General features: G+C 38.8%; 1 long non-coding RNA gene across 3 annotated transcripts in view; it reads left to right on the top strand.

Annotated features, from left to right (window-relative positions):
* Positions 1–303: 303 nt before the first annotated feature.
* LOC133257192 (uncharacterized) overlaps positions 304–13,285 on the top strand; it is a 136,754-nt gene continuing 123,772 nt past the window's right edge. For 2 of the 3 annotated variants that reach the window (XR_009739442.1, XR_009739443.1), the window contains exon 1: positions 305–2,072. This is a non-coding gene — a long non-coding RNA (uncharacterized LOC133257192). Of the gene's footprint in view, positions 2,073–13,285 lie in introns of all 3 variants that reach the window. The other variant, XR_009739444.1, reaches the window with a different exon arrangement.

The raw sequence follows: 13,285 nt of genomic DNA, 5'->3' as shown, positions 1-13,285 counted from the left end.
TTTTCCTGGTTTTTAGAATGCTAGATTTTAGGTCATAGCTTGGATATTTTGAAAACTGTGCTATGAAATACTGAGTCTTATTTAAATCCTATAAAAATGTTGGTTTTTTTGTTTGGTTTTAGTAGTCAATTCATCTGGCTGGGATTAGACTGTAAGTTTCACCAAAATTTCTAGGTCTTGATTTCAATATCAGTTGTGTTTGCAAACACATTACAGTGTTATTTGCATCTGTACTGTATGTTGCCACCCAGTGGCCAGTAAAATTCCTGGGCAGTAATCTATCTTGTAAAATTAGTTCCCAAAGCATTTGCTATGATGCGGAAGGTCAGATTCACACATGCACAGTTTACCTCGATAGTTTTTCATGGTGGCTTGGGTGCTAGAGAATTGGGAAAAGAAATGAAAGAAATCACATGTGATTTCCGTACTTTCTCTGCTTACTGGGATGCCCCGGTGGCTCAGGCAGTAAGAATATTGTTTCCTTTGCTGTGCAAAAGCCTTTCAGTTATAGTAGGTTCCGTTTGTTAATTTTTGCTTTTATTTCCACTATTCTGGGAGATGGATTGAAAACGATATTGCTGTGATTTATGTCACAGAGTGGTCTGCCTACGTTTTCCTCTGAGTTTTATTAATATATATATAATTATATTTAAGCTTTTTTTTTTGCAGTTTGATGTAAAATTTTTCATTTACAACAATACTCCAAGAATAAAATAGCAAAAGGCTCTCTGATACCTACAAATTAAGAAAAATTTTAAACGATAATGAATAGTAGCCAATGGGTCACTATAACCTACTACAAAGTTTCCTTCACTTAATTTTGTAATTTAAGATAAACAGGTATTTAAGCCTGAAGAGTTACATAGATGGACATATCTTAATTTTTCCTTTGAACATCATTTACCAAATGGTCAGGAAATCTGGAAGCCTTACTGGGCTTCGAGGTCTCCCATGGAGGTATTACTCTCTCAAAACAGTATGTGATTCTTGTCCACTCTCCGGGACTTAAAACTAGACTTCTATAACAAAGCTACTAATTTATCACCATAAAGTTAGGTACCTAGCCAAAGGGAGCGGTAGTGTTTGGGCTGTCGGTCCTTCCACTCTGGCTTTTCCGCAGGGCTTCCCCGCCCTACGCTACGCAGGCAGTGGCCCGCATGTGATCCCATCTTTTGGCCTGGGCCTCGCCTCTCACTCCTCGGCAGTTCTTCGCCTGCAGTGGGCCAGGCCTCAAAGGAAAGCCTCGCTCATTTATGCGCCCTGCTAGTTATGCGTGTGTGAAAGATTAACGGCCCCCATTCCCGCGGCCAGGCCAAAATCAAACCCCTCGCTCCGCCCAGTTCCGCGACTGGAACACCCACATTGGCACCCGGGAAACTGTCCGGCTCGAGGGGAAGCCTTTGCGCACGCGCGCCACCCCGCCTGGCACGCCGCCCCGCCCCCACCAGCGGCCTGGGCAGCCGCGGGCCAATCAGTGTGTACCTCGCCTCCACGTCCCACGCTGCGCTGTGCACCGTCCACCTTTCTAGGCAGCAGTAACACACAATAGTCGGCCAGCGTTGTTGACGCTGCCAGCGTTCTTGTAAATCGTCACCCAGAGAAACGGCCTTCCCCCGCGGCGGCCTCTAAGCGCCTCCAGAATGACGGGAAGAGGCGGGTGGATGGGAGAGGGGGAGCCTTTCATTTTCAGGAAAAACTTTAACTCTGCCGACCTCCCCCGCACCCCTCTCAGGATAGAAACGTCCTTTGACTGCAGTGATAGGTGTTGTGTTAAAGGAAAGAGAGAAATAGTTTTCAAACGGTAACACTTTCTTCCTTGAGAGGTAATGCGGGTACGTCCATACCCAGAATCCCCGAGATCTCGCGTGGCGTGTTTCCGGTCGCTGTGCTCTCGCCTGAGCAGTAGGGCGAGGCTCGGCGGTCTGGGAACTTTTCCCTCCGCTCCCGCTGTAGCAGGATCGTCTCACCCGAGGCCCATTTACCTCCGCAAATTAAGTGTCCTTGTATTCTGTGATTGTAAGAAGAATACTGCTTTTTAAAAAAATGCCTGCTCCCTGCAAAACTGTCCAATAGTAAGTACATAAACGTATGTAAAAGAAAAACTCTCAATCTCGTCACCCAGAAATAACGTATTAACTTAGTTCTGTATAAACAGAGTTTTCGTACATACACATAAACTTTTTTTTCTTAATAGGAAAATATGAGCATATTCTGTTTTCCAAATGCCTTATATCTTTCCAGATAAAGTAGGTTACATTAGCGTTTTTAATGGCTGTATGGATTTAATGGCTATATGGATATAGTATTAATATGTTCAATCAGTTTCTAGATTGTTGGACTTTTAAGGTACTTACAGTTTTTCAGTTGTACAAACAATACTAGATGATTATTATACATAAACCTGTACATTTCCCTGATTTTCCTTAACATAAATTCATAGAAATACATTTACTGGGTCAAAGGGAATGCGCATTTAGAAAGTTCTATATGTTGTTACCAGACTCTTCCCTTGAAAAGTAGTAGTTTTCCACCAACATAGTGGGTGAACGATAGCTAGGTGGTCTTCTTGCAGATCTTGAGTATTGTTAATCTTTGTGATCTTTATCACCTTAAAAAATATCTCTTATCACCTTTTCATCTTGTTTTGATTTGCATCTGGTTGACCAAGTGTAAAACTGAGCATCTTACATATATTTATTGGCTCTATTTTTGTGAATTGCCAGTTCATGATTTCTGCCTATCTGGAATATTAACGTTTTTTTTTTTTAATTATGAGAGCTTTTTGTAAATTAGGAATATTAACTTTTGTCTGAATGTAATCACAAATATTTTTACCTTTTTAAATTTGTCTTTTATAATATAGCTTGTGGTGTTTATTTGCTGAAAAGTTTTTCTTGTCTTCTTTTTATATGTATGGCTTCCACCCCCCAATAAAACTTTTATTGAAGGAAAAAAGGCAGTCTAGGGAAAATAACATATGATGCCAGATGAACTAAAATAGCAAAGAATACAATTCATTTCTAAATTATTTGTACATTATCAATTTCAATTAAAATGCAAAAAAAGATACTTTATAGATAGAGCTCAAGAAAACAATACTAAAATTCACTTAAAAACTACATGTTTATAACTTTAAAAGAAAGTTATTTTAAGAGAGGAGAGAGAAGCAGAGTGAAGAATGGACTATGCCAATGATGTGTGGGCTAAGTAGAAAGACAAGAGGTACAAGAAAAGTACATGATAAGATTATATAAAATATATAACAAAATTTTATGTGTTCAATTTTGTATTATGTAAAAATTTTATATAGAATTAATCAGAATCAGAATCCATGCTACTGCTAAGTCACTTCAGTCGTGTCCAACTCTGTGCAACCCCAAAGACAGCAGCCCACCAGGGTCCTCCGTCCCTGGGATTCTCCAGGCAAGACCACTGGAGTGGGTTGCCATTTCCTTCTCCAGTGCAGGAAAGTGAAAAGTGAAAGTGAAGTCACTCAGTCATGTCCGACTCTTCCGGACCCCATGGACTGCAGCCTACCAGGCTTCTCCATCCCTGGGATTTTCCAGGCAAGAGTACTGGAGTGGGTGCCATTGCCTTCTCAGAATCCATAAATAAGTGCAAATGAGTAGAAGTTAAAGCTGATGGGGTTGTTGTGAAGAAAGACATTTTTAGGTAGGTCTTTTTCTGTTTCCAGCTTTAATGTCATGCTTACCTGTGTATTTTCTTTTAACATTTTTAGATATCTTCTTAAAAATAGTTCAATATTTAGTCCTTTTGAAGTTTAGTTAGGAGGAAGAAGGGAAGAATCTAGCATGATTTTTTTTTCCCCCTAAATGACTTGGTTGCCCTACACTATTTATTGAACACCACCCAGTCTTCTCTCTGATTTAAAATTCTAAGTTTATACTGTACTAAATTTCCACATATACTTTATTTTCTATTCCATTGACTTGTTATTGGATAATAATATTGTTTTAATATACTTTTAAATTATTTTTAAACTGCTGGTAGGGTAAATCCATGGTTAATAGTCTTCTTTTTTGGAATATATTTTTAAAGAATTGTTTCTTAAAAATATTTTTGATGTATATAAAAGAAAATTTTGTCATATATGTACATTAAAAAATATAATGTGAAACAACCATCATAAGATCTATGACATGAGCTTGCATCAGTCTATATATTCCTCCCATTCTACTTATGCCATCCTCTCCATAGATATTTCTTCCATAGTAACTTTAAAATTGCTTTGTCAGATTTAAAGAGTTGTGATTTTGATTGGACTTGCATTAATTTTATAGATTAATTTAGGGGAGATGGGTATCTTTATAAAAATAATAAATAAGTAGTTTTTAACTGAGTGCTTTCTTTGTGTTCATTCATTCAATCCCCACAGCAACCCTATTATCATCATCCTCATTTTACAGATGAGAAGACTGAAGCATAAAGAGATTGAATAACTTGTTGAAGGTCAAGAAACTTGTTGAAGGTCAAGCAACTAATTTGACTTAAAGTCAAATTCAGGCAGTTTGGTCCCAGAGCCTGTGCTGTTAACCTCTTATGTTGTATTGCCTCTCCACGGTATGCAGTCTGCTCATCTATAAGAGACATGCCATTCAATTTGCCTGCACCACTTCCTCATGTTCCAGTCTTTATCTTTTGTTAGTGAGCAGGTACCCACTTAACCCTCTTCCTTCCCCTACCATAGCTGATTGGACCAGGAGTAGGATTCAAACTGGCCCAATCAGATTCTCTCTTGAGAAATTTGCAATTAGTCTTACCTGGTCTCAACCTAGAAAGTGATGATACTAGCACATAAGGGAGGGAGAGATGTCTGACCCACATGCAAGTGTGTAGACCAAATAGGCCTGCAGAGAGCGACAGATAGAGAGCAGAAGAGTTACAAAGCCCTGGGTTCCTAGAAGTGAGTGGTAGGGAAGTTAGTTGCCTGGGGTTCTGGAACTTTCCGGGTCCTGGTTTGCCCTACTAAACCTATCTACACAAGGTACTACTCTTCAAATAAACTTCTCTTTCAATTTAAAGTCACCTAAATGATTCCTCTTTCTTTTGAAACCAAATATGCTGAATAGAAGTATGTGGCCCTCTGTTTACCCAAGCTTTCTTTTAATGTTTCCCAGTGGCATTTTCTTCATAGATCTATATATTTTTTGTTCAATTCATTCCTAAATGTATTTAAGGTGTTTTCCTCTTTACAGTGATAAATCTGTTGTTGTTGTCCCCTTTACATTTTAATCTACAAAAATTCTACTTTCATCAGTTGAGTCTGCCAAATGTCAATGACTTGTAAATGTGACATTAGCCTTTGAGGTGGATTTCAAAATGATATGTTTCCCACAAGGCATTTTTTTTTAGTTCTATACTTTCAGTTGTGCTGGTGATGATTCATTTGAGGATGATGATGATTCATCTGATGGTAGTGAGCCACGAGGATCCCAAAGAAGTATAGAGTTTCCTTGATTTAAAAAGAAAGTATCATATATGAATAGAAACATTGAGTTCCCAACAGTATTTAGCTAATGTTAGATAAAATGAAGAAACTTTCTTTTGGCTGTGCCATGCAGTTTGTGGGATCTTAGTTCCTTGACCAGCCATTGAACATAGGCCCTCAGCAGTGAGAGTCAGAGTCGTAACTGCTGGACCACCAGCAATTTCCTGAAAACTATTTTTATTTTTTTCTTTTTTAAAAATTTATTTTAATTGGAGGCTAATTACTTTACAATATTGTGGTGGTTTTTGCCATACATTCACATGAATCAGCCATGGGTGTACATGTGTTCCCCATCCTGAACCCCCATCCCACCTCCCTCCCCATCCCACCCTCAGGGTCATCCCAGTGCACCAGCCCTGAGCACCCTGTCTCATGCATCGAACCTGGACTGGCAATCTATTTCACATATGATAATATACATGTTTCAACGCTATTGTCTCAAATCATCCCACCCTTGCCTTCTCCCACAGAGTCTAAAAGTCTGTTCTTTACATCTGTGTCTCTTTTGCTGTCTTGCATAGCGTCATTGTTACCATCTTTCTAAATTCCATATATGTATGTTAATATACTGTATTGGTGTTTTTCTTTCTGACTTACTTTGCTCTGTATAATAGACTCCAGTTTCATCCACCTCATCAGAACTGATTCAAATGCATTCTTTTTAATAGCCAAATAATATTCCTTTGTGTATATGTACCACAGCTCTGAAAACTCTTTTTATTAAGACCAGTCTTTCAGATACAAAACGATAAAACAATCAGTTCAGTTCAGTCACTCAGTCATGTCTGACTCTTTGAGATCCCCTGGACTACAGCATGCCAGGCCTCCCTGTCCATCACCAACTCCCAGAGTTTACTCAAACTCATGTCTATTGAGCCAGTGATGCCACCCAACCATCTCATTCCCTGTCATCCCCTTCTCCTCCCATCTTCAATCTTTCCCAGCATCAGGGACTTTTCCAATGAGTCAGTTCTTCACATCAGGTGGCCAAAGTATTGGAGTTTCAGCTTCAGCATCAGTCTGTCCAATGAATATTCAGGACTGATTTCCTTTAGGAGTGACTGGTTGGATCTCCTTGCTGTCCAAGGGATTCTCAAGAGTCTTCTCCAACACCACAGTTCAAAAGCATCAATTCTTGGCTGCTCAGCTTTCTTCACAGTCCAACTCTCACATCCATACATGACTACTGGAAAAACTATAGCTTTGACTAGATGGACCTTTGTTGGCAAAGTAATGTCTCTGCTTTATAATGTGCTGTCTAGGTTGGTCATAACTTTTCTTCCAAGGAGCAAGTGTCTTTTAATGGCGTCTTTTTCATGGCTGCAGTCACCATCTGCAGTGATTTTGGAGCCCCCCAAAATAAAGTCTGTCACTTTCCATTGCTTCCCCATCTATTTGCCATGAAGCGATGGGATGGGATGCCACGATCTTAGTTTTCTGAATGTTGAACTTTAAGCCAACTTTTCAGTCTCCTTTTTCACGTTCATCAAGAGGCTCTTTAGTTCTTCGCTTTCTGCCATAAGGGCAGTGTCATCTGCATTTCTGAGGTTATTGATATTTCTCCTGGAAATCTGGATTCCAGCTTGAGCTTCATCCAGCCCAGGATTTCCCATGATGTACTCTGCATATAAGTTAAATAAGCAGGGTGACAATATATAGCCTTGATGTACTCCTCTTCCATATCCAGTTCTAACTGTTGCATCCTGACCTGTGTAAAGGTTTCTCAGGAGGCAGGTCAGGTGGTCTGGTATTCCCATCTCTTTCAGAATTTTCCACAGTTTGTTGTCATCCACATAGTCAAAGGCTTTGGCATAGTCAATAAAGCAGAAATAGATGTTTTTCTGGAACTCTCTTGCTTTTTTGATGATCCAGCAGATGTTGGCAATTTGATCTCTGGTTCCTCTGCCTTTTCTAAAACCAGCTTGAACATCTAGAAGTTCACAGTTAACATACTGTTGAAGCCTGGCTTGGAGAATTTTGAGTATTACTTTACTAGAGTGTGAGATCAGTGTAATTGTGTGGTAGTTTGAGCATTCTCTGAGGTTGGAAGGAGAACACCTTTTCCAGTCCTGTGGGCACTGCTGAGTTTTCCAAATTTGCTGGCATATTGAGTGCAGCACTTTCACATCATCATCATTTAGGATTTGAAATAGCCCGACTGGAATTCCATCTCCTCCACTAGCTTTGTTTGTAGTGATGCTTCCTAAGGCCCACTTGACTTCACATTCCAGGATGTCTGGCTCTAAGTGATGATCACACCATCATGAGCAGCGCTTGCATGAGACCTTTTGAGGGAGGTCACCATTGCCATCATCTTCATAACCTCCACCATAGTTTGGCCCCAGGTAAATAACGGAGGGAACACAGCCCCACCCATCAACAGAAAATTGGATAAAACAGTAGGGGACATTATTTGGATAAATATTTCAAATATAGTGGACAAAAATGTAAGGGTTAGAGAAATTGACTTCTCATTCTTAATATAGTCATGTAAATTTATCCAAACCCTCTGGGTCAAGTGTGTTTCAGAATTCAAAATTGTTGGGATTTTAGGCAGGAATATAGTATATATACCATATTTTCTGTAACACTTCAGTGGGGTCTAGAGCAGCATCTTAAAATCAAACATCAAACATGCCACAAAAAATGCGTTAGTATTAACACTAATTTGGATAAAGCTATATAACCTGTATAGTAACCACATATATGTTCAGGTAAGATTTTGCTGCTAAATGAATTTGACTCAAACTTGTGAAAAACTTTAGGTTTCTAAAGATTTTTTGGATTTTGGAATTTTAGTAATAGTCTATAGATCTGTACAAGTGAATATGTTCTGATTTCAACATCTGGTGAGCACTGGGGGTCAATTACAGTGTTCTTTGAAGTCCTGACTGGGTTAGATAGTCTGTGGTTTGGGTGTTTAGTCTGAAAGCAAGAGAGTACACTTTTAGAAAAACAAAATACAGACTTTGAAGTAATTATTGAAAAAATAATGTTTAAAGTACCTTAACTTGCATTCTTAACCTTTGTCATCAGTCATTATTTCAATGTGTGGTGTATTTTTTTGGTTGAAAAGAACTGCAATAAACAATAATACTTTCTATAAAGTCTTAATATTAAAAATTGCCTTAAATGATCCTTGGTGTTTTCATCTTTTATTTCTAGCATATAGAAGCACTTCCTTCTAAATATCCTATGACTGTAAAGATACTATTTCAGTTGAGTCTTTTAAGGTGTCAAAATTAAGGAACCTATTCAGTCATCATATACATTGAGTGCTTAGTCTGTATCAGACTGTACTAAGTGCTGAGAATATCGTTTGGTGGAAAAGAAGCACGCATAAATAGGACATTATAACATCCTGTGATAAGTGATGTGATAGGGTAAGTACAGTGTACCATGAACACCATGTTCCAGGGTAAGGGAAGGACTAGAAGTTAACAATGAAATTAGGCATGTGAAATGGGGAGGGAAATTTTAAAATGTTCTGAGACAGTGATTTTCCACATACAATTCATTGACAAGCTGAATCAACATCACTTGGGAATTTGTCAGAAATGCAGATTCTCAGGACTTATTTCAGACTTCCTGAATTTAAAACTCTGAAGTTGGAGCCTGCTGCTGCTGCTGCTAAGTCGCTTCAGTCGTGTCTGACTCTGTGCGATCCCGTAGATGGCAGCCCACCAGGCTCCTGCGTCCATGGGATTCTCCAGGCAAGAGTACTGGAGTGGGTTGCCATTGCCTTCTCCGAAGTTGGAGCCTAGCAGTCTGTTTTAATAAACCTGATCATCCCCGTGGTTCTGAGGTACACTACTGTTTGAGACCCACTGTTATGAATAGTAAATATGAAAAAAATCAGAGCACATACACAATCTGCTATAAATGGCAAGATGTTTAGTGTAATTGAATGGCATTATTCACTATTTAGTGTATCTGGATGGGAGTGGTGTGGCAGTGTGGAGGAGTCATGGAAATGAAAGATAAGGTTGGAAAGATAAGCATGCTTCATTTGGGTCTTATCAGTCATGTTAAAGAGTCTGGACTTAATTTATTCAACAAATGTTTATTTTATATCTACACTATAGTACAGTGTACAAAATAGATTCCCTGCTCTCAGGAAACTTAGCCTTGTTGTTCAGTCGATCAGTCGTTTCCAACTCTTTGCAACCCCATGGACTACAGCATGCCAGGCTTCCCTGTCCTTCACTTAGCCTAAGAAGCAAATAAAAATATATATTTGTATATCAGGTGGTAAAAAAATGCCATGACACAACAACATGGATGAATCTCCAAGGAATAATGTTATGTGGAAGAGGCCAATCCCAAAAAGTTAATATATATGATTACATTTATATAACATTCTTGAAATAAAAACAACTAGAAATGAACTGGTTAGTGGTTGCTGAGGGTTAGAAGGGAGTAGAGGTTAGAGGGTCGTGGGTGTGGCTGTAAAAGAGCACCATGAAGCCTTGATAGAACTGGAAATGTCCTGTATCTTGGCTGTATCAACGGCAATATTGCACTGTAGTTTTGTAAAATGTGGCCACTGGGGGATACTGAGTAAAGGGTACACAGGATCTCTATTATTTCTTGCAAGTGCTTATGAATCTACAATTATTTCAAAATAAAAAAGGTTTTATGAATACTAAATCAGGATAGAGTATTGAAAAGATGAGGGGATTTATTTTATATGGGATAGTTAGGAAAGACCTAGGTGACGAAGGTAGAGCATTACATAGGAATACTTGGAGAACGTTAGAAATACAAAGACCCTGAGATAGGGTGTGCTCGGTGTGTGTGAGGAATAGTAAGGACAACATTGTAGATATGATAGGTGAGCAAGAGGGAGAGCAGTAGGAAATGAGATCAAAGAGTTGGTGGAGGTGATAATGGTGGAAACATCATATAAGGGGTTATAGTCACAAAGACTTTTCATTCTGAGTAAAATGGGAAGCTGTAGGAAAAGTAACAATCCAACTTAACCTTTTAAATGCTTTGCTTCACAGGGTGAAAAATTGACTAAGTGAAAGGAACATGAGATTATCGAGGTTTGGTCCAAGGTGGCAAGAGGAGGAGGTAGTGAGAAGTAGTGTGGCTGGTAGTGTGAATAAGTTTTGTAGTACAGTTGACTGGATGTTCTAATGAATCGGATGTGGGATGTGTGAGAAGGAGAGGAGTCAAGTGTGGTTCTAAGATTTGGGCCTGAGCAAGTGGAAGAATGGTGTTACTGTTTTATGAAGTGGTAAATTTGAAGGAAGAGCACTCTAGGGCAGAAGATTAGCAGTTTAGTTTTGGGCTTGTTGAAATGCCTGTAGACATACAAATGGAGATGGGAAATAGCCTGTGGGATATGTAGTTTGCATAGGAGTTGAACCCGACATAGGAATTTCGGAGGCAGCAGCATGTAAATGGCATTTAAAGTCATGGACTAGATGAAAACTTCAATGAGTGAGTGTGTAGATAGGAAGAGAAGAAGTTTAGGCAGTGAGTCCTGGACACTTGAATTTTTAGAGGTTAAGAAGATAAAGGAGAATTCAGCAAAGAATGCTGAGAAAGAATGGCCGTTGATGTAGAAGGAGAACCGAAGAGGGAGGTGACTTGGAGATTTAGTGACAAAACTATTTCAAGAAGAAGAAGCCAACCAATAAATCAAATGCTAGTGTTAGGTGGTATGAGATATGAACTGAGATTTCTCCTTGAGATTTGACTGCATGGAGGTCATTGTTGATTCTGGTAAGTGCAGTTTTTATGTCACAGTGGGAGGAAAATCTGATTGGAGTAGGCTCAAGAGAGAAAGGAGAGTCAGTAAAAATTAAGTGTAAACAATTCTTTGAAAGTGCTTTGATCAGGGATGAGAAGGTGCAAAGAGAAGAGGCAGAAACTCTACCCTAAGAACAGTGGGGAGTCCATGGAGAACTCTTGGTGTCTACCCTTTCAAGGACAGTTTAAAATACTTGACATGACTGCTTTGTTAATGTGTTTTCATTAGCTATTACATGCAAGAAAAAGTTAGCTAACATCTTAATTTTATGTCCTATGAAACAATGTCATTGAAAGTAAATAACTCAAGTTTTTAAAGAATATTGGATGTCAGGTTTTGATTGTCTGCCTTAAGTAATAAGAGATTTGTTCTATGTCTCTGTGTGTGTGTGCGTGTGCATATGTATATATACAGTTGATCCTTGAACAACTTGGGACTGAACTGTGAAGGCAGTTTAAACGCATAATTTTTCAAAAAATATATTCAAAACTTTTTTTAGATTTGTGACAGTTTGAAAATAACTCAAAAATTGTGTAGCCTAGAAATATCAAAAAGAAGTAAGGTGTGTCATGAATGCATAAAATATACACAGGTACTAGAGTATTTTATCATTTGCTGAAGTATCATTTACTGGATGGTAGTTCATAACATTGTGCAGGAGGTGCTGACCAAGACCATTTCCAAGAAAAAGAAATGTAAGACGGCAAAGTGCTTGTCTGAGGAGGTATTACAAATAGCTGAGAAAAGAAGAGAAGCAAAAGGCAAAGGAGAAAGGAGAAACCTAACTGAATGTGGAGTTCCAGAGAATAGCAAGGAGATATAAGAAAGCCTTCTTAAGTAAACAATGCAGAGAAATAGAGGAAAACAATAGAATGGGAAAGACTAGAGATCTCTTCAAGAAAAGTAGAGATACCAAGGGACTATTTCATGCAAAGATAGGCACAATAAAGGACAGAAAGAGCAAGGACCTAACAGACGCAGAAGAGATAAAGAAGAGGTGGCAATACTACACAGAAGAACTGTACAAAAAAAGGTCTTAATGACCCAGATAATCACGATGGTATGATCACTCACCTAGAGCCAGACATTGTTTAATGCGAAGTCAAGTGGGCCTTAGGAAATATCACTACGAACAAAGCTAGTGGAGGTAGTGGAATTCTAGCTGAGCTATTTCAAATCCTAAAAGATGATGCTGTGAAAGGGCTGCACTCAATATGCCAGCAAATTTGGAAATCTCAACAGTGGCCACAGGACTGGAAAAGGTCAGTTTTCATCCCAGTCCCCAAAAGCAATGCCAAAGAATGTTCAGACTACTGTACAACTGTGCTCATTTCACATGCTAGCAAGGTAATGCTTAAAATCCTTCAAACTAGGCTTCAACAGTAAATGAACCAAGAAATTCCAGGTGTTCAAGCTGGATTTAGAAAAGGCAGAGTAACCAGAGATCAAATTGCCAACATCCATTGGATCATAGAAAAAGCAAGAAAATTAAAAAAATATATATGCTTCATTGACTATGCTAAAGCCTTTGACTATGTGGATCACAGCAAACTGTAGAATATTCTTAAAGAGATGGGAATACCAGACCATCTTACCTGTCTCCTGAGAAACCTGTATGCATATCAAGAAGCAACAGTTAGAACTGGACATGGAACAGACTGGTTCAAAATTGGGAAAGGACTACGTCAAGGCTGTATACTGTCACCTTGCCTATTTAACTTATATTCAGAGAACATCAAGAGAAATGTTAGGCTGGATGACTCACAGGCTGGAATTAAGATTTCTGGGCGAAATACCAACAACCTCAGATATGCAGATGAAACCACTCTAATGGTAGAAAGTGAAGAGGAACTAAAGAGCCTTTTGATGAGGGTAAAAAAGGAGAGTGAATAAGCTGGTTTAAAACTCAACATTCAAAAAATGAAAATCCTGCTATCTGGTCCCATCACTTCATGGCAAATAGATGGGGGAAAAGTGGGAACCACGACAGACTACTTTTCTTGGGCTCCAAAATC

This window comes from Bos javanicus, chromosome 11, assembly GCF_032452875.1.
Source record: "Bos javanicus breed banteng chromosome 11, ARS-OSU_banteng_1.0, whole genome shotgun sequence".
Lineage (NCBI taxonomy): Eukaryota > Metazoa > Chordata > Mammalia > Artiodactyla > Bovidae > Bos > Bos javanicus.
The sequence above is the reverse complement of the archived record's forward strand: the minus strand, read 5'-3'. Positions and strand labels throughout refer to the sequence as shown.